The sequence below is a fragment of the Dermacentor silvarum genome, chromosome 8 (genome assembly GCF_013339745.2).
Source record: "Dermacentor silvarum isolate Dsil-2018 chromosome 8, BIME_Dsil_1.4, whole genome shotgun sequence".
Lineage (NCBI taxonomy): Eukaryota > Metazoa > Arthropoda > Arachnida > Ixodida > Ixodidae > Dermacentor > Dermacentor silvarum.
Genome location: NC_051161.1, coordinates 15,966,699 through 15,988,335, shown reverse-complemented (window position 1 = coordinate 15,988,335; position 21,637 = coordinate 15,966,699). Strand labels below are relative to the sequence as shown.

The 21,637-nt window shown below is 49.4% G+C and overlaps 1 protein-coding gene across 6 annotated transcripts in view; it reads left to right on the top strand.

Annotated features, from left to right (window-relative positions):
• Positions 1-21,637, top strand: part of LOC119460676 (plexin-A4-like) — a 356,289-nt gene that overhangs the window by 158,656 nt on the left and 175,996 nt on the right. For 3 of the 6 annotated variants that reach the window (XM_037721722.2, XM_049672063.1, XM_049672067.1), the window contains one exon: positions 16,766-16,834. The exons of 2 other annotated variants lie outside the window; for them this stretch is intronic. The gene's annotated coding sequence lies outside the window, so the exon portion shown is untranslated. The remainder of the gene's footprint in view (positions 1-16,765; positions 16,835-21,637) is intronic. One more of the 6 variants, XM_049672064.1, reaches the window with a different exon arrangement.

Genomic DNA, 21,637 nt, shown 5'->3' with positions numbered 1-21,637 from the left:
CCCGCGTTCGTCGTCGTCTTCCACAGCTGGCTGCGTTGCCACTCGTCATTCCAGCGTAGAATTTCACTTCTCTTCTGTCGTCGTAATGGGGAGGCCGCGTTTACGGGGTTATGAGCCATTGCTTAAGGTAGTATGAGCCCATTAGTGGTGTATCACTGCATGGTTCGCACTTCCCCAGGTTTCACGTTAGTGGAGCTGCATTTCGCTCAATGGGTCGTTTGACACGCATAAAATTTAATTTACCGCTCAAAACGAGCCTACCGACTTAACTCATGCTAACTGTAATAACTAATAAAAACTAAAGCAGTAAGAAAGGCGTCCGTAATGGCCAAATTGCTGAGAGCCTTTTTTTTTTTTTTTTTCCATCTCGTTCCCTCGGTGCCATCGGCAAGCACGCAGTAATAGGCAGACGCTGCTGGGTCGTTAGCACAGAGTTTTACGCGTGTGACTATTTGTACGCTAGACTGATGGGCGTATACGCGCGAGTCGATCTTATCGGCTACGCCCTGTAATACGCGGTCGCAGTTGTTTTCACGTGCGGCGCGGCGCTGCCTCTCCAGCCGCACTGCAGGCAATGCATAAACGTATAAGGTGCTGCAAGAGATCGATGCCGCGCATACCTATAGGGCCCGCTCCCGCGAAATTATCTCTGTACTTGACCCTGTTCTCAAGCCTGATAAGATGCAGGGTGTGTAACCTTCTCGGCCTTAATCGTGTCCTGGATGGTGATCTATAGGCATCGGGTGGATTTTACTGTGTCAAGTGGCAATTGTAGCTTTCCTACGGCCTTTTGTGTTTCTACAACCCATCTGCCTTTCATCCGACTCATATATCTTCGCCGTTATTCGCGTTATTTTTGCTTATTGTTATAATTTGTTAAGTCCTGCATGCCAGTTGTCATAACGTTGCCGTTGAGTACCATTGCACACTGTCGGTTGTGCGAAGCCTTAAAATAAAGTATGTTGTTTGCGGGAGCTATCCCAGCTATTTCGGTTTTCTTTTGTTTGTGCGGACTTGAAATACACGCGAGCGCAAACTTGCTCGCCACTCGCCCGCGGCGCCAGGGGCGAGCGAACGCTGTCAATGGGCTGCGGCGGCGATTTGCGCTCCGTATAGTCTGGCTCTGACGTTGAGTGGGCCGCAAACCCCCGGCCGAGAACTGAGCGCGCGCGTACGTTTCGCCCTCTTGATGGCACGTGTACCAACGCGCGCGCGCACATGCTGCCGCTGTCAAACAACTCCTATAATTCTACGGCCTATACCGGCTCAAACAGCCGGTTAGCCCTCGAGTGAGACTCGCCCTGCATTTCGTTGTTTTGCCTCTCCAGATTAAATTTGAACTGCGTACAATTTGCGCGCGCTCACTGTTTGCGTAATGTCGTCTGCTTTTTGGAACGCATAGCCTGCTGTATTTTTTCAGCGCCTGCCCAGTGATTCCAATGCCAATATAGGTCACTGAAACGGAGCCACTTTTCCATTATAGAAGCAGTAGATTAACATCACAGTCTGTATATTGGTCATATGGTTTGGTTCAATTAAGTCATCTTTCTTTCATTTGACGTCATGCGGAGGGAAAGGAGTGAGCACGGAACTGCAGCAACGCCCATCGAAAGTTGTCCGTGCTCTATTAGTAACAGTAGGTTTAAAATGACTAGGAACGTGGCGCCACCGCAGTGTGTACCGCCGGCTCCTACGTATTGTGGAGTGACTGGACAGGTATTGTAAACGTAGAGCAGTCGAATGTCTCCATTTCTAGATATTTAACAAATCCGACGTCGCTGCGTTAATGTCACCTCCTTGTCGAGTTTAACGTCGTGTTTTCAACGTCTCCTTATTGGAAAGGGATGCGTTTCCGGCGCCCCATGTGTTGACGTAGAACAATAAATAGTTCATCTTATCCACAGCGTGTTGCTTGATGACAACGAAAAAGAAAGACGCAACGAGACAAGCGCCTCATCCTCCATTGTGGCAAAAGAAGACAAAAGTAATATTACTCTATAAGTCAACCTTTTCGGGTTCTGGCAGTTGACCCTCCAAATATATGCATAACGCTGTTTCTCTTTTACCGGCGCACCTATAACTTATCAAGCAAGTCAGAGACCGGGTTCACTTCGGTGCTCTCTAAATCGCGGGTCCACTTTTCATGCAGTCGGGCACCTTCAGCAGCACGTGCGTTTTGATTGATGGAGTGAGCTCTCAGTGCCGGTAACGGTCGTGGTGCTATATAAAGTCAACGGGGAAGATGACTCCTGGTCCCTATAGGAGACGGTGACAACTCGTTCGGCGCGTGCGGATTCTCGCGAGAAGCACCAGGGGAGAGCGAAAAGGAACGAAGATCGTAAGTTACGGCGGTGGCTTTTCGCTCTGCGAGCGCCGCCGCCGTCGTTTTGACGAATGCTTCGCGCCGACGCTGTATTCGCGCGCGCCTTGACGCCTGCAGTTCTGCCCCGCTTTCATCCCACTGCGCGACCGGGCGACGAAGAGTCAGCATCCACGAACCCCCTTCTTTCTCTCGCTGCGCTACATCTCCGCATCGTCTCCCGTCGCTCTTGCATGTGCAGTCGGAAGTGGCTCGTGCCTCCTCCCGATGAAGTATGCATGCCGAGCCCGCTTCTGACCCCGGGGAGGCGCGGCGCGTTCGGCTAGCGCAGCTGCGTCGGCCGGACCGTTTTTCTTCGTTTGCGCCCTAGTCGCCGCCGCCGCCGCGCCTGGTTGCGCCGCGTCTCTCGTCCCGTGTCACTCTTCTCGCTTTTTTTTTTTTTTCTTTTTTTACGTCGCACGCGCTTTCTCAACGCATAGACGTAGAAAGAAAGAAAGAAAGAAAGAAAGAAAGAAGGAAGGAAGAAAAGAGAAAAATACGCAGAAGAGAAGGCTTCTACGCGTTTCCTCGTGTATTCGCGGTGGTGCTGCAGAATTGATCTCGACTCGGCGCGCTTTATAGTTTGCTTCCTCCGTCGTGCCTGTGCTTGTTGTGTGAGCACGCGCGCGGCGCGGCGAAGCCGCCCCCGGGTGCACGCCCGCCGCGAACTGCATGCGGACGTTTGGGGCGCCTGCGCGACGTTGAAGAATGCCCGCGTATACACGCTGCGGGAATGAGGGAGCCGCGTACAAGGGCGAAAGAAAGGCGCGCTGGCGGTATGTCTAGGCCCCCGTACACCGCTGTAGGGTTAAGCGCACCGGCACGTGTTCAATAATAAGAAAATAAGAAATTGCGGCTGTACCTCTCGCGCGCAAACCGATTCTGCCGTGAAAACAATGCGCGAGCGCGCGCGCGTGTGTGTGCTTTCCGTTTGGTTCGCAACAGTTTTTGCCGTCCCGAGTTTTTTACCCTTCGTTTCTAGTGGCCCGGTATATTCGAGGGTTGAGACAAATGTGGGTGATATCGGCTCGCGTGCGAGGCATTTGTTTTCCATACCGGTGCCGCTTGTTGGATGCGCGTTTCATTCTTTTTTTTTCGGCCAAGTTCTCGCGGTGTGCGCGCCCGCCCGCCCGCGCGCTCGCTCGCATCGGCGGCCAAATCGCCTCGGAGAGCCTGCGGCCTGCCTTCCCCGCGCTTCCACCTTTGCCGAGCAAATCGGGCTTCGGCTGCGCACACAAGCAAGCTCGCGCGCTTTTATGCGCCGAGCGCCGCGCAGCGCACTGTACAGCCTTGCATGTGCCCTAAAGCCTCGTGTGAAAGCGGCCAACTGCGCCGCCGCGCGCGCTGCGGGTCCGGTTTTTTTTTTTTATTTTTTTTTTTTTTTTTTTCTGCGATGCGCGCGCGAGCGCATCCGTCTCGGATTTGCCGATGCTTCGTTCGTTCTCTTGTGCTTCGTGCAACGGGAGTTCTGCCTCGCGCGCCATCTCGGTACGAAGTGTCTCGAGCGCGGTTCGAGCTTCCGGGGCGCGCGAAATGCATCTTACAAACCGCCGTCTTTGTTTTCTGCGGGTCTGCGTGTGCGCGCCGTGCGAGAATCTTTCAGCTGCGGGCGCTTTCGATCGAATCGAACTTCTTCGCCGCCGCCGTTTTGTCTACTGTGCGACCGCTTGTCGCGCTTGTTCGAAATCTTCCAAGCGTGTACATCTGTCCAGCTGTTGGATTCTCTTTTGTATTTGCCGTGCGGTGGTGCGGGCTATACCGGTCACCGTGGTCCACGCAGGCTGCATCTCGGAAATCTATAGCGTTTTTTTTTTTTTCGTCTCTAGTTCGGGGCTTGATACCGGGCTTATTGATTATTGAAGATGTCGAGGCCTACTGAGAAGTAATAAGTACGTTTGATATTGCTTAAACTCACACTAAAGACAAATGTGAAGTGTAATTTGTAAATTACACATCTCTTGCACATAGCAATAACGTAGGTCTTACCGTGAACGCAGTCTTCATAGATGCAAAAGTGAAGGACGAGATCGTGTGCTATATTTCCTTGTTATATGCACTGGTAAACCAGTCAGTAGTTTTTTGGTAAACAAAGATTTCGTGAGCATTTCTTGCACGAAAACTGCATTAATGCGAAAATATGTCGAAGTTCTTGACATCACACTAACGTAGGGTGCTGCGATTTTGGAATCGAAGCTCATATATAACGAAAGAGATTGCTGCTCGTTTTCTTCTCCGATAATAACTATAACGTCTTGCCGCGAAATAAATGCAAATGTAGTACAGCACATTTCATGGTTCTTAAGCATCCGAAAGTTGCAGTTTTCTTTTGGTCGATTCTGTCTATAGAGGTAGAAAGCAGCCGGGGGGGGGGGGGGGGGTAAAATGAGTCGCTCTGTATTTAGTTTGACCGCCTCTGACTCTTTCACAATCGCCGTAGTCTTAATTGAGTACCGCTTTTCCGGAATGAGGACTCTGCTCGTCCTGGAGTCGCACCTGCAACCTCGTTCTGGGCAGCGTGCAGAACGGCACAGCCGCTCTTGAGCCACCGCAACGCGGGTCTTCGTCCAAGGCCGTGCGCTCATCTCGGCAACATCTGTCGACCTCAGCATGCGCAGTGATGACTGTGATTATGAGCAACATCAAATGTATGTTACGGTATATGTCTATAGATGTGCTCCCCTTAGCAAAAAATTACTCCATCTCCCGCTAAAGGGAACCATGTGTGAATGCGAAGCAGCGGGGAGATGGTTCGCTTGAGCGGGAGATGGTTTCGCGGCAGCGGCCCGAGCGCTGCCGCGCAGCGAGAGAGAATGAGGCTCGCGCGCTCCGTCATTTTCATACCGCGGAACTACCGTGGCGCCCCCAGCGGAGTATGCAACTGTCGCACCACCTGTCGTGCGCGCCGCTCCGGATTCCTAGAGGAGTGAAAGGCAGGAGCGTAGGAGAGGAGAGGGGGGGGGACCGCGCATGCGCTGTGGGGGTGTTGCACGCGGGCGCCGCTCCGTAGAGGATTCCTAAAGGAGAGAAGGGGGGAAGCGTAGGAGAGGAGAGAGCGGGAGGGGACGCGCATGCGCTGTGGGGGTGTGGCACGCGGTCGCCGCTCCGTAGAGGATTCCTAGAGGAAAGAAAGGGGGCGGAGCGTAGGAGAGGAAAGAGAGTGGGAGGGGACGCGCATGCGCTGTGGGGGTGTGGGACGCGGGATGGACGGACAGAGCCGCCGGCAAGAAATGCTTCGCCTTTAAAGGTATACGGGACCAGGCATTCCGTGATGAAGTCAGTTTTCCTCTCCGCCTATGAATGTAACTTAAACAGAGATGACTGCAGTCCAAGCTTAGGAGTGCGAAGTTTCCAATGTACTCCTCCGTTTCAGCTCGTGCATCTGAATTACGAAGGAAATCTTTTTTTCCCCGGCGAGCCTGTTGTCCGTATGCTCTTGTTATTCGTCAAAGGTGTACGTCCAGACTAAATTGAGCTGCGTGCTCCGACACGATACGGCACGCCGATCTTCGCTTGGATCGGCTTCCTACTGCGTTGTACGTTGGCTCGCGCGTTGACCGTGAAGGTATAATAAAATGTGGCTTGGTTAAACGCGTATACGGGATGTTAAAAACAGGACTTCCCCATTACGTGTTTTCGGCTCCTAAAATTACTTCCGGCGCGTGCAGCGAGCAAAATCATATCCTTCGCGATTGGTATCTCTTACCTACAAGGAGCCGTCGCTGGGCGTGGATTTGGGCACTACCTATTCTCGTGTGCAATGTGGGGACTTCAATCACCAACAGGCAATGAGTGAGCGAGAAAGAAAATAAGAAAAAAGAACTATATATCTCCTTCTCCGTATTTTTCCCGCTCTAGCTGTCGCACGCGTTTTGGTTCCAGCTCTCTGTTTTCCGAACGCAAGACTCATTTGAGTCTTTACGATTATGCCGGAACGTTTTGCACGTAAATTGCACCTTCCGCCGACGTTAGGAACGAGTTATCAAACGGTTTTCTTTTTTTTCTGTTTGCACCATTTTTTGGTGTCTCTACCTGCCGGTTTTCCCATCAAGTTTCGATTGATCGTGGAGGTGGGTTTTTCCTGATATCTCGCAAGTGCCTTCCTTATCCGGAGGGAAAACAATATTTGAATAATTACTTGTACACACTGATTCCTAGGCGGTCGAGAAGCGGAAATGCGAGCAAAAAAGCGGGGCATTTCGGAGCACTCCCGGACGTTCGTCTGGCGATTAAGCGTTGCCAGGGGGCTTGAAGGTATATTATCCGTAATTATTCCTCCGAAGATTCGGGTATTGTGTTTTTACCCTTAATGGCTGCCTTTGTCGCCCCAGTAAGGGTTGTTTCGTTTTTAATTTATTGAAGCATTTATTACGCGCTCTTAACGGCAGAGGCCCGTTGTCGAGGTGCATGGCCGTTATGTCCATTTCCTTCTTTCCTGTTTTCGATCTGCCAGGGCGTAGTCAAGTGCGACGGCGCAGGCAGCAACCCCCCGCGATCACGGTCTCTCCACCATCTTTAAAGGCAAACGATCCACCATTTTAGGCGGGACGAGTGTTCGGTGCCGTCTTCCGAAATCTCGCTACCCCCGTTATCACCCGATGCGCTTAAAGGCACGCCAGAGTAATTGTAGTCGGGCCCCGTCTTCTTGCCCAACCCGACGCTCCTGTATGAACGGCCTGTATATAGAGAACGTCGAGAGAGAGAGAATCACTAGAAGAGGCTAGCGGAGTCGTAATGGCTGCGCCATTCGCCCGAGGGTGACCCGCCGCGGTCGATGTACCGTGTAGACTGGTGCATAATAGCACCGTTCGTGTAACAGCCGCACATCGTAGGTTGAACGAAAAAGTCGTGTGCAGGTGTGAGGGCACCGCCGAGCGCTTGACGTGTGTTTGTCATCGTGCCTTTGGCGTATCTTTTTTTTCCGGACCGCATTAGAGCAGCTGGACTAAAGGACCTTCTCAGAGGGCAGATATGTCATAGGGCTGCGGGCATATATGCCCGATAATGGAGCGGAAAGCGGTTCGAACGCTGCCGTGGTCCGTGAAGTTTATCAGCCTGAGGGATTAGCGGTTTGCATGGTTTATTTTGTGAGCGTGGTATTCACTTTAACAACTTTAACTTGAGTGTTACAACTTCTCCATATTGTTCTTATTTGTTTTTCGGCCTTAGTGCGTCGTCCAGTTGTGCTAAAAGTTTTCTTATATGCATCACTCGCTCGCTCGCTCGCTCGTTCTTTCTTTTTTTTTTTTTTTTTTTTTTGTCTGATTTTCTGGAACCACATTGAACCGCGTCAAGCTAGAGCCATAGCCACAACCGTGTGTAAGTGCATCTTCTAATGTCCGGTGTCGATAATCTCAACGGTACACCCGTTTCGCAAAGATAGATAAGTTATCCTCTCTGAAAGAAAAATCATCACGTTGCTTGTGTTTTTTATCCTTTCAGCAGCCACGTCCTGACATCTAGCGCGAAAAAAAAAAAAGTTAAATGAGAAAGGAACGTGGCTGTACGTGAGTTTTTGCGGCATAGGCGCGTGACGGTGTTGGGGCGATGCACTTGCAGTGCTTGCAGCACGCATTCGTGACGCTCGGCTTGTTTGCTAGAGGAGCAGCATATGCGCGCATACAACTGGCTCTAAGCCCCACGGCGTTTCCTGTGTAACGTTCCAGCTCCAGGCCTTCTTCCTGCGCAGATATTTCTGCGACCTTTGCACTTTCAAATGCGACCATTACCGCGCCGTGCTCTGTTTGAGGCGCGTGTTTTGAAAGAGGACAAGGACTCCCTCGAATGGCTCTGCAGCGCGTGATGCATTCCCGTTCGCGCAGTGAAGAAAGGGCCGGGCGGCGCGCCATAAAAAGAAGCAAAACGAGACTTTTCTTTCGTGCGTTTCGGTTACCATTGACCGTTTCTGGGTTTACTCGGACTGCTCGTAACGTCCCCCCCCCCCCCCCCCTAACGTCCTTCCTTTTTGCTTCATTATTCTTCTCTCTCTCTTCCTCCTCCATTTCTCTCTCTCTTTTTTCTTCTATTGCAGGAGATAGGCTTTACTGTAAAAGGTAGCAGCAGCAGCATGGGTCGGTATTTTTGCCCCTTCGAGAAGTGTCCTTAAGGCAATTGCTGACGTTGATGGTTCTGACCCGCGTCCACTATAAACTGCGCCTGTAGTGGCCGTCTCGTATTTTTCCTCTCTTCGGGGTATATATAGTGGCGCGTGGAGTATGAGACCACGCCTCCGTCTGCAGCATTGCGCTTCCCCTACTGGTTTCGGCTGCTGGCGTTTGGAAGGCTGTATAAACTCTTCTGACGACCTTGCGACATCGTCGGTCGAGAGAGGCAAACGGGCCTGATTGTGGACGGTGCCATTATTTTCCTTTCTTGCTTCTATAGTGCATCCGTTTAGCGTATTATACTCGGTGAAGAGGAAATGGCGTAGGCGTTCACTAAGCGATCTATCGGTGAACCTGGCTCGCTTGCCAAAAGGCATCTGGCAGCATTGTAATAAAAACTCGCGGTCGGTTCGTGTTTAGGGAAATTTCAGCTATCGGCTGGTTGGCGGCATCTGTGACGAAGCGAGCTAAGTTATGCTATCGGAATGCCAGGCCGCGCGTTTGACTGTGACCTGGCCCGGCGACCTGGACGCGCCGGGAACATCAGTACCGTCCAAATTTTACTGTCGACGTGGGCGAAATTTCTGTGAATCCCTAACAGTGCGTCCTTGCAATAGTCGCTGACCGGCGCAGCGTTTCTGCCGCCATGAACTGCAAGACGCGTTCCTTTCGTAGCAGAATGCAGCGAGCTCCCTTACTTTGTTGCTATTTGGCGATATCTTGTGCGCCTGTTCTACTAGTTACCACCAGTGTATTTAGGGACTTAGCGAACCTGGACGCTCGTCTGGTTGACCTCCCTCCATTTCCCTTCTTGTTCTCTCTTTCTCTCTCAAGAAGTGTCATTGGTCACAACAATGTCGCGGTACTGAAAAAGACGATGACGTTTGGTCAGGTTATACAAATATATACGGAACCTTACGGTGACGCCTACATCCAAAATTCGCATATATTTGCTATCGCAATAAAACAACAACCTATTAGGATAATGCGAGACCTCTTCGGCGCATCTTGGCTGGATACTGCAGTGACTTTGTGGCTTCTCCTATGTTGTAAATAGCAGTAAATTTACCTCTTTTTTTTTTTTGCAATCTTGTGGTCGTGGTAGGCAGTCATGGTAGTAAAATGTCGAAAATCTTCGTTGTCGGTGTGAGCTGATCACACCGTAACGAGTTCGCCTCTGCGTCAGCTTATCTGCGTTCTGGGTTGTCGTAGGACCAACGACAGTATATATATATATATATATATATATATATATATATAATTCCGCTTTCCAGCGGGCGAGCAGAAACACATCGGATGCGGTCCACAACTGTCATGAAAACAGTCATGAGTAGACCCTTCCGAATTCGTCCACAGTAAAGCACTAATAGACTCATCGAGCATCCCCATTTATTTGGTTACAAATATTGTATCTATTTTATTGCACTTATGTTTCCTTGCGCTTTAGTATTCACCCCTCCTTTTCTTCTTCTTCTTCTTTTTTTCTTTTGTGAGTTTCTTCCTGCACCTTCCTGCCCAATTCAGTATTAACTGTTGCGGGACCGTTACAATATCCGCCGATAGCCGAGGAAATTACAATGCCGACCTTTCATTTTTTTTTCACTACCTTATATCAATATTGCCATAAAGCAGCAGAACCAAAAAAACCAATCAACTCTCGTTTTTTTTTTTTTTTTTTTTTTTTTTTTTTTTCCTTTATGCGGACGCCCGCTGCGCCTGTCGCAGTATATATAGTGTAATTCTTTGTGTGCTATTAAGTGAGAAAGAAGGCGTATATATGGTGCCTTCTCAGCTGTTAAAGTGGAGCTGTGTTCGAGAAGGCGTGCTTTAATAGCGACGAAGGTTTTTCAAACTCTTCAGCGCACACCTTGCGCCTCGATATTTTCACGCTCCACAAGCCGCACTCGAGAGGTTCGCGCTCTCGTGACGGCCCAAAACGGTGCGGCGCGCGTAGATGCAGCCCCGCTCGAGCGTTCCTCATATTGTGGGCGCGCGATTTCACGGACCGCTGCATGCGTGGCTCTCGATGAGTGCGTAAATCGCTGCACGCGAGCCAGCTCTTGCATCTCGCGCCCCTTGCGCGCTAGGCGGCGACGTCGGCGCGGTGCCGCCGCATCGGACGATTCGCGAGAGGGACCTGCCACCGAGTTGAACCCCGTCATTAAACGTAGATAGTACGCACGTCGTCGTTTTCTTTTTTCTTTTTTTTCCTCGACCGCTGTACTACTCTCTGTGGGTGCACCGCATTCGCACCGCCCACCGTGTATACGAACGCGCAGTTGCTGTTGTTGCTGCTGCTGCTGCATGCTGCGGCGATGGTGATTGTGGGCCGACGCGATGTTGCGGGGGAGGCAAGGTCCATCGTGGTAAGCCGCTCGCTAGCGCGCTGGCCTACTTTCGCTGTCGGTGCTCGCCTCGTGCGCGCACCTATGGTGTCTGGCCGCGCGCGCGATGGATGGCGTGGACGGGTTCCGAGGGGCCTGCATGTGTGTACTATACTTACCCTAAGCCTTGCCCGCCTGCGCGATACGTCTTTCTTCGCTGTTCCTCGTTTCTTCTCACCCGCTGATTTTCTCATTACGCACGCGACTGTGTGTAAACGCCTGTTCGCGCGCTTTGTTTAAGGCGTACGCTAGTATATATATGATTGCACACCTGCGCCCGTACTGCGCGCCCTTGTTGGATGCTTCCACAAATAAAGAGCGGCCGGGTCGTTTGTCTTCGTGTCGTGATTTCGCTTAGAGTCGGTGCGTTGCAATTCATTCCCGCAACTCTTTCTTCTTCCTCTTCTTGCTCCACAGTCGCCATCCTTTTCCTCTGCAACCACATTCATCCTCGTATTCATATGTAAAAAAAAAAAAAAGAAAAAAACCGAAACAACGTGTTCAATCATTCGAAGCAGGTTCAAGTCACTGTAGTTATCAACGTCCGTTTGTAAACATAGTGTATTTTCGTCAGTGCACGCAGTTTCGCACGCAGTTTCGCAGGGCACGCAATGCAGGCAAGTGCGTTCCAACTGGGGTGCAGCGCCGTCTAGTTTATGCGACCGGCCTACCATTTATCTAAACCGCGCATAGTGAGTGTTTAATGCATGCTGTGCTAAGTTCTTCGTTAAGAACACGTCTTAAGTTCCACATCAAGACTCCGAAAAACAGAGCCCGGCGTCTTAGACACGTGTCCTTAGTTGCGTCACATGTTCGGATGGGTCGATACGCTGTCTATTTCGAAAGAGCTTGGCTTTAAATCTAAGCGGCGAGGAAAGCTATAGGCGGTGAGAGACCGTCGTTTTTCAACTCACGTTACTCAAAGAAAGGTTACATTCATATACGCTTCGTATAGCATGGCTTACTTTCTTTTAACGACTAGGAGTGACAGGCGAGCGATTGATTACGTCTGTGTAAAATATAGCGTAGACAGTTCCTAGTTTGTAAAAATTACGTTGCTCGATGGTATATGTTCCATTACGAATTACGACCGAGGTGAAAAAAGGTACTTCGTTTAGCTATCTATTACCCCTGTAATGCCTCACCCACACATGCCGCTACGCGCATGCGCAGTTTAGACTCCGCTCTATGTATAGCCATTGTGCCTGCTTGGCGCCGCCATGCATCAGCCCTGCTCGGCGTGAAAAACTGTCATAACTTTCCGGATTGACACACATTGTGTAGCTAGCCGGTCAGGCACATGGCGTGCCATCGTTCGGCTACCGTTAATTCGTAATAAGCGACGAGAGGTACGAGGCGTATGCTCTGTTGACTGGGGAGTCGAATCCTGGACTCAGCTAGCTACTCATATAGCAGCAAGTCAGTGTCTACAGGGTGAAGACGGTCGCCGCTGTCGGCCAGACTATTGTCTGCTCTAGTGTGAGAAGTCCTTGAGGATGATCCAGACACCTCGTAGCGCCAAGATTCTTTTCCCTCTTATACGTAGACTCATCGAAGTCTTTTGCCATTCTCGCGGCATATTGTGTGCCAACCAGCAAAGAATCAAACCTCTAAGTGCACCAAAAGATTCATCCATGTGTATTGATTGAAACAGCGCAAAACAAATGGATGAGTGAACAGACGACAAAAGCGCCGTGTCGCCAGCTCACTCGTGCTTGTCTTGTGCTTTTTTCAGTATCGAACGTAACCATGCAGCAACGCCAGGCCAGCACAACTGAATGAGTTCTCAACAAGCCGCAGCCAAGTCGTATATCATTCTTTATGTATGATCGTTTGTTTGCCGCTGTATATACTAAGAATGAAGCTGAATCCATGCTATACAGAATTTGAGCCGGTCTTGGTTGAACAACACTTAGGGAATCTTATTATTATTTCTTCAGGTAACGATGATTTTTTTTTTCTGCGGCAAACAGGAATATGCCACCGCCTTTGTTGTTGTAGCGTCCTCGTGCCACTCGGTGGTCATGCAGTGCGCACTTTGGCGTGTTCACGGTTCGCCGCGTGTTCCCATAATTGGGCAACCCAGGAAGCGCTCGCGCAGCGCGAGCTGTACGTATAGTTCCAGGCCTTTCGAAACTAACTCACGCTGACAGCTGTGAGTGAGTCGTCTTCCGCAAAGCGGAAATCTCATCGCGCGGCTGCCGCCATGACTCGCGATATACCTCCGCTTTACCTTTCGCACTCCTTTTACATAGTCCTCGCGGCACACCTGCGAACGCGTACAACTGACGTCACGCCGTCGGTTTTCTATGCTTCCGCGTCGGATCTCTGCAGCTACTCAACGTTCCGCGCTCTCGTTTTTCCTTTTTTTTTCTTTCATTTTTTCTTTTATTTTTTTATTTTATTTATTTATTAGTATTATTTTATTTATTTTATTTTTATTTTTTTGCACAGACGTGGCATCAAGTGTTGGGCGCGCTGTATAAACGCGCCTTTGTGTTCCGCTGCGCGATTTGCGGTCGCGCATTGAGCTCCGCGTGCGGTACGTCATAATGTGTGCGCTGACGCCGCGTTGCCGTTTATATATTCTTCCGCGTCGTGTCCTAACGACTTGTTTTTTTTCGTGTAAATCCCGATGGCCCCTATTCTATACCTGCCTCCCTATATAGTCTAGCTTGCGGTGATCTCGCCGCGAATAAGGGCTTCCCCTGTGCTTTCAATTGCTTTCTTTTTCGTCGAGCCGTCGACAATGGGTGTTTATTGGAGCCCGTTTGCGGCGCCTCTGTCGACTATAGTGCTCGCGGCGGTGATGAACGCGCCTTGCCCAGCCATTGGGTCAACTCGTCTCGATGTGTGAGCGCCGTTCATGGAAGAAGCGTCCGCCTGGCCAAATGGGGGATCACCTCGGCGATAACCCGACGTCTCTCTCGTAGCGCCCCGATCGGCCTGTCGTGAGCTGCGGTCGGGCCATGCCGCCGCTCTCGCGTCTTGCGAGGAGCAAGCGAGAGCAGCGCTCAGCGGACACTTATACTATACCGGGACCGCGAGGAAATTCGATCGACGGCCTGATTAGCAGACTGAATGATGAAACGACACAAGTGCGTGCGTGCCGCCCTCTCTGTGCCTTTGGTTGTAGTTTTGTTTTAAAGGCACGGGCAACGCAAAAGGGCAACCGTGAGGCTGCGGGTGCCGCATGCTGGAAACCACACCATCCTGTACTTAGCTCTGAGTCACTGCACAAGCGAACTATAGATATGTTTACCTAGTCGCTATGTTGTACATCTATAAATAGTTACCATTTACTCTATCCTCTTTCCTTGTCATTTTACTCCTCCGCTTCACTGCTGACCGCTGATCAGGTGACGGCAGACTGCGCTAGACAGTTACTGCGGTCAGCACCAATTTTCCTTCCTTTATTTATCTATTTATTTATTTATTTAAATAAATAACCAATTACTATACTACTTAGCTCTTACCCTCGCACCTGACCATGCTGTCTTCAATCAAGTGTGCTTAATAAAGCTTAAGTAGAGGCGATCCTGTATAGTTTCGAAATGGATCGGTAACGTCAATCAGTTGGTGTCAGCGATAATGTAATCGAGCCACTAGCTCTTTACAACTTGCTACAGGTGTTGAAGTTCTTGCACCTGCGTAGGATGACTAATTCGCGTCACCATACCGGTGTTGCAGGAAACCTGTAAAAACGAAATAACAAAAGAAACAGCTGACAGTGACGAATATTTTTCCGCAGTAAGCTTCGCACAGTTGGCAAAGCTGGTCGGGTAACTGTAGGTGTGCTCCTGTTCGCATTTTTCTTGTGCGTCGACATGTCACGAAATGCGAATGCACGCGGCAGCGTCTTGGCCCGGGTTGGTTTACGATGTCCCGAGACAAAATAACGACAGCTAGGTACATGTCCGCGGTGTCTGCCTGTCAGATTCTGTAGGGTCGCTATTCTGCAAAACCTTCCACTAGGTTCTGGAAATGCATGACAGAACCTTTGATGCCCCCACCATTTCTTCATTGTCGTTGGCCCGTGGGAAATTTTCTTTGGGTTGCTATCTCACGTCGCTTGAGGCGGCTGTTTGCTTTGTTTGCTCTCATCGAAAGCCTCCTTTCGTGACACATTCTAACACTGGCGTTCTTATATTCGCAGTAGTCTTAAAAACTACTTGAAGTGCGATAAGAGCAACGCACACTAGTCGGTAACCGTTTCCTCTGCGGCCCATGTGGACTTGCGGCATAGCAAAAGAGCTGCGCTGCACGATGATTCGGCATTAACCCGCCGTGGTTGCTTAGTGGTTATGCGGTTGGGCGGCTAAGCACGAGGTCGCGGGATCGAATCCCGGCCACGGCGGCCGCATTTCGATGGGGCGAAATGCAGAAAACACCTGTGTACTTAAATTTAAGTGCACGTTAGAGAACCCCAAGGTGGTCCAAATTAATCCGGTGTTCCTCACTGCGGCGTGCCTCATAATCAGATGGTGGTTCTAGCACGTAAAACCCCATAATTTTTTTAATGATTCGCCATTCGCTAAAACAGCAGTGCAGGTGGTGGATACAATGTTGGCTACTCTCCATTAGCCTAAATCGTTGTTACCGCGCGTGTGTGTGATATCATGTTCGCGGTCATATCTTCACCCTTTATACCATCATCATCCTCTTATATTCCTTGTATGTCCCATTTCCCCCTTGCCTCAATGTGGAGTAGCAAGTCAGAAACATGTGCTTCAGGCTGACCTCTCTCCCTTTCCAGCAGTAGAAGTGTATTTCTCTCCTCGGCTGTCTTTTTCGCCGACTCAATGCTTAAGCTGACTTCAACTCCTTATGCGGCAGTAAAGGACGATATGCAAAACTCGAAAGTACGCTTCTCCACCCACTTGGTCGGACTTAACCAAGGTGGTGTACTTCGGCCTAGAATCGTAATCAAGTTTTCAACGGACACGGGGACGTCATTCCTGCGAACTTCGGTTCCGCCGCATCGTTCAAGCTTTAAAAACGCTTGTCTCAGCTTTAACAGTGCCACCTATCGGAAGCTCGGCCATCTTGGTGAGTTATACAGTCTAACCCGGATATATCGAATCTGAAGGGGATCACAAAAAAAGTTCCATGTATAGGTGATTCGATATATAAAGTACTAATTCTATACAAAAAAAATTCAAGAGGATTTTACTGCCGTTCGTTATGCACAATGATTCGTTATATGTGGGTTCGATATATCCGGGTTCGACTGTATGTGTGGGAAGGCCTCCTTGTGCTTATCGTTCGTTGGCTTAACCTCATTTTCGCAAGCCTTCCTACTTCCTAATACAGTACAGCGGCCCAGTTCTTTAGTATTACCGGTGCATTAGTGCCTTGCGGCGGGGCAAACGTGGTCGCTCGAAAATAGATTTAAATTCGCATCTGACGGTTTCTATCTCTCGAAGAAGCTGCCAGCAGAGGACTGTTTTTATTGGAGCGCTTTGTGCCACTGTCCGAGCCACGTTTTGCTGGTGATTGGTGCACGAGACAAAGTTTCATCTCCATAAGCCTCGGTTAACATTTGAAATGTTTCCGTGGCTGATTTTAGTTTCAGAAGAAACTTGATGTTGATTCGCTGTTCGGTTTTTGCATTAAACATTTTTACGGCAGAATGCAGTTGCACGTGCTCACTCAATGACACAGCACTCCAAACTGGCGTGATCGGTTAAGTCGAAACTGGCCGCATGAATAAGAGGAGGCGTGTGGGATGACGTCAGCAAAACAGTTGTTGCCAACTCCACTCTTTTTTCAAGCTACACTCTTAGTCTCGCTTTTTTGTGTCACACCTCGTATGTTGCGTGTGCGGGCCGTGCTTTTGTTCTTTCTCTTGCACTTATACCCCTGTCACCGAGCGCTGTGCTCATCGTTATTTCGTTTTCTCATCGTCTCTCTTGGCGCAGAGAAGGGGGGCCTGCGGAGGACCCCGCGCCGCGGCAATTTCCCGGGAGGGGTGGGAACCCTGCACGCAGGTAAGCGAACAGCGCATCGTGACCTTCGTTTTAGGGCAGCGAAGTTTATCTATACGTGCACGCTGCTTCCTAATTATACATAGCGCACGGAGTGGAGAAAACCGCAATTCACTGACATCAACCAACCGGCTGCACGTTTGTGTAAACAACGGGTGTGCCCTCATGTGGGAGCCATGGTTCACTGACTGTCAAGCGTAGTTAAAGTCTTGTGTGGTAGGGCATACCTAAAAGAACAATATATCTGGTGTAGTCGGTTAATATTCGCACACTTAAAAAATGAAAAAAAAAAAAAAAAAGACTGTCAGAACGACAAATTATAACCACGTCTCGTTACCTAAGTTTATTTGTAGCAGACACCACTGTATAAAGGAACTATACCTTCCGCTTGCGCGCGGTGTTTTCAGCACACCTTCGTTGCTTCTTTATCTGAATTTTGTTTCCTATATGAATAAAATGGTCCCGTGCCTTTCTTTTCGTATTCGTTCAAAATGTGCCCGCTTACTTGCGAAAATGGAAGAGCGCTCGTGCACCGTATACATTGGTTGCTCGTTAGAGAAACCCCGGTGGTCAAAATTTAACCGCAGTCTTCCACTACGACGTGCCTCATAATCAGCTGATCGGGGTTTATGCACGTAAAGCAACGGAACGTAATTTTTTTTCTCGTTTATTTACGCGCGGAACGAACAGTCCTCGTATAAGCTTCCATTCGAGCGACGTGCTCGTTTATTGTGAAACGGAGTGCGCACGTGGCGTGATTTCGAAGTTGCCCTTGCCGGCGCAGCGTGGCGCTGTAACGGCTTCCCGTCGTTCTCCCCGTATACGTGACCGCTCTTGGGCTCTCGCTGACGCATAATGTAATGACCTAGTATTGCGTCGTGAATACTCGCGTCCGGCTTCCTCTGTCCTCTCGGCAAAGGCCAAAGCTTGCGCTAAGGGAAATCAGCGCGATGGATGGTCTTTTGGTATACAATCGGGCATCATTCCGACGAATGCCGGTTTGTGTCGAAGTTGCGTCTCTCTTGTGCTTCCGTTGCGCCGATGGTTTTGAGGGTTTTGAGGTATTTGATGTTTTCGTATAGGCTCCTCCGTTACTCCATTATGAAAAGAGAAAGGGGGTGGGTAGGAGGGAGGCGTTGCTTGGGATGACTAAACTTTTACGCGCTTTGTGATGCTCCAACAGCGTCATTATATTTAAAGGCTGCGCGAGTGTTATCGTCACTGCCAGCTCGATCATATGCGTAAAGTATATATCATCCAGTTTAAGAAGCAGTTGGCCTAGAATCGGATATACTTTCGTAGTCGTACGTGGTTAGTTTAATCGATTTTCGGACGTAATGTGTACGCAAAAGAAACTCGTTTCGTTCAGTCGAACGTATTGTTTAGTACAGATAAGTAACAGCGTGTGCGTGCGTGCGTGCGTGTGAGTACGCACGTACACACATACAGTTCCTCATATATTGCCCACTCACACGTACGGAACTAACGACTTTTTTTTTTATTTACACACATAGAAGTACGCACGCACTCACGCATGCTTGTCATTGTAATAGTTATGTCGTTTTACGCTTCGAAGCTGCAGCTGGGATAATCGAGATGCCGTAGTGGACGGTGGTACATGCCGTCTGCTCAGCCACTCAGGCATGAACATTACGTCAGGTTGCACACGCGCATTGTATAGTAGAAGACAAGGGGCCAGTATGTAGGTTTCTTTTTTTTTTTTTTTTTTCTCAGACCCTGTTTTGGGAAAAGCGGAACTTGCACAATTGGCTTGGCTTGTTTCGTTTGCCTTTGTCACGCTCTGCCCAATCGCTCGCGCGGCGAGACGTTCCTATATTTCTGAAAGCGCCGATACAAAGCTTCTCTGCTGTGAAATATTAAAAGGAGAGGGGAAAAAAATCATTGTCTGCGCCCCACCCGTTCTCAATCGCTTCGCGGGTAGTTTCGAGGTTAAAACAGCCGTGGCTGTCTTTTATATTGTTCTTAGTGCTATACAGGTCTCCTGGAGCGTAGTCTTTATAATGAAGCTGTCCACGTTTGCTGCCTAATTGTCTTTCTTTCTTTCTTTCTTTCTTTCTTTCTTTCTTTCTTTCTTCTTTCTTTCTTTCTTTCTTTCTTTCTTTCTTTCTTTCTTTCTTTTACCATTTTACTTGAGCTGCCATAACTTGACTTACCGGGTGGGTGAACCGTCTCGTATGTCGGGAATGTAATTGCGTCTCTTTGACTGTCTTTTTGAAGAACGGGCTTAGAGTCTGAAAACGCTGAGTGAGGACATACACGCACGAACTCACGCACTGTAACTGTAATATAACTGTAAACTGGAACGACGCCACGCATTGTCTGAGACACGTACAGCACACATTGTGTCAAAAAAAAAAAAAAAATCGTTCGCGTTAATGCACTCAGCGAAGGCAAAGCTGCAAATGAATTGAACGAGAATGTTAACTTACGACTTGGCTGTGGAAGTGTTTCCAGGACGTCTCCGGTTCCTTTTATTATTTTCTTGCCTGATCTCCTCTCTCCCCTCGTTCAAGTCGATGCAGAAAAACAACTATACTTCAAACTACGGGACTACATCGTCGCGTTGTGCGCTGCACACCAGGTGCTTGTGTTGGTTGTAGAGTATTCGTGCCTGAAATTCAATTATGCGCGGCGAGATTATTATCTATGTTATCCTCTCATACGACCAGAATAGTGCCGGCGCAGGTCTCTACTTTTCTCTCTGTCAGTCCGTTTCCACGACAGCTGATCAATTCATCCGACAGACTGACAGCTCGGGATTGGTCTATCCCGCTGACAGGTCGATAAAAGGAGTACTATGCATAGATGGAACGGCACAACTAAATAAGTGAGGGATGAAAACGAGAACCGCGTTTCGACGACTTGTCGCGTCGCTCCCTTTATTCTGAACCATCAACTGCTAGCTAACCGGGGAAAATTTGTCGTGCAAATCTTTTGTGTTCGCTTTTAAGCATTTTTCATATATATTGAAGTGTTTCTTTGTTTGCCTTATTCAGCACTGAAGCGCAGCCTTTGGTTCCCCTGGTGGTTAAACACCTTGTTTGCGCGCCGCTGTTCTCTTTCTTCCTTTCGTTCCTTTCTTTTTATTTCTCTCTCTCTCTCTCTGTTTCATAGTACGCCATTCCCTCCTTATCTGTTATTTTTCTCCCTTAGTTGGCTGTCGTGGGAGCTCCTCCGACGTTCAAGTCTTCCCCGTTTCTATCTCCGCTTTCTTTCTTTCTTTGCCCCGACCCTTTCACACGGCGAAGCGGTCGTCGGCTTGGCTTGCTCACCCCCTTGTCGTGCGATCCGTTTTGTGATCCCAAGCATCACCAGCCCCCTCATCCTCCATCTCCCCGGCGTCAAGGTCTTGGGCAAGCATTGTCCGCAGGAGACCCTCGGCGCTCGCATCACGGGGCGGGGCGCGGCGGACGCGGCGAAATCTACCGCTCGTCTTCTACTCCGTGTATCCGAATAAAGACCCTCTCCGCTGTAGCCTCGTCGCGCCGTTGTGCCTGTAGTATAGAGCGCGTTCGAAGTGGTTATTTCGAAAAGGGCGTTTCGTTTGTGCTTTTTGGAGATTTTTTTTGCTCCCGCTATGCCACTGCATAATTTGTGTAGAGTCACTGGCGGAGGTTGCCTCTTTCTTGCCTTCTTGTGATGCAACATACGGGGTTTAGAGCCACACGAAGCCGACTGACAGTGAAGCCACGGAAAGTGTGGGGGAAATTATTCTTACGTTCAATTGACATGTGAAAGTAAAGGGAAAAATGAAAGTGGACGAATTAAAAGACGGTTTTCTGCATGTGGGAGCCGAACCCGCATCTACATGACGCATGCGTGGCTGTACTATTCGGCTGCCGCGGCGGCCGTCTTCCCGCCTGATTTTTGGGTGTTTTTATATGTGTTCTAGATCTAGGTAGTGGGATCAACTTGGGAAATTTGCAGGCACAACTTCGAATCAGCGCTGGACACGGGTGATTGGAGATCGCTGGGAGAGGCCTACGTCCTGCACTGTACATAACAATAGGCTGTTGGTGATGATGACTAGAGCTAGCCTGTGAGCGTTAGCTAGCGCCACTCACGGCCATGGCGACGATATATCGAGGGGCGTATATATTCCCCGCTCTTTCCATTTATTTCATTCCTGATATTTGCGGTAACAGAAAGATGAAAGAAAGGAAAGACACAGAGGTTGATGAGCACGCGAAGAAGTTCTGGTACGCGAATCAACTTTACAGTTTGGTCTAGTTAGCATTTGTTTATCTCCACTATCTTATGAGGGGGTAATAAGAATAAAACGCCAAATAAATAAATTTAAATGCAGTTTTCAGACCCCCAAATGGGAGCGTAAGTATGTGCATGCCCGTTTCTAAATTTCCTTTGGAGGGGCCGTGACGTCACCCGGGAATGCTGACGGTGTCATTGAAAACAATGCTCTGGAAGGAAGGTGGTTGCGCAAGGTGTCAATCACGCGTCCCCTATTGAGATGTATGGGCTCGCTCTGTCTCCGCGCCTGGCGCAACCGCTCAAGTCGCGCGTATCTTTTGTTATTTTGGGCGTCGCCTTGTGCTGTTTAGGGGGGTGTGGTTTCAAGGAGCTGGGGTGCAGAAGAACACCGGTAGTGTCGAGTGTGCCAGCACCCTGTGTGCCAATAACGGACGGATGCCCATTTTCTATCTATCTATCTATCTATCTTTCTTTCTTTCTTTCTTTCTTTCTTTCTTTCTTTCTTTCTTTCTTTCTTTCTTATACGGTTTTCGCTTTGGAAGGTATGTTGTCTTTCCATTGCCTTTTCTTTGCCTT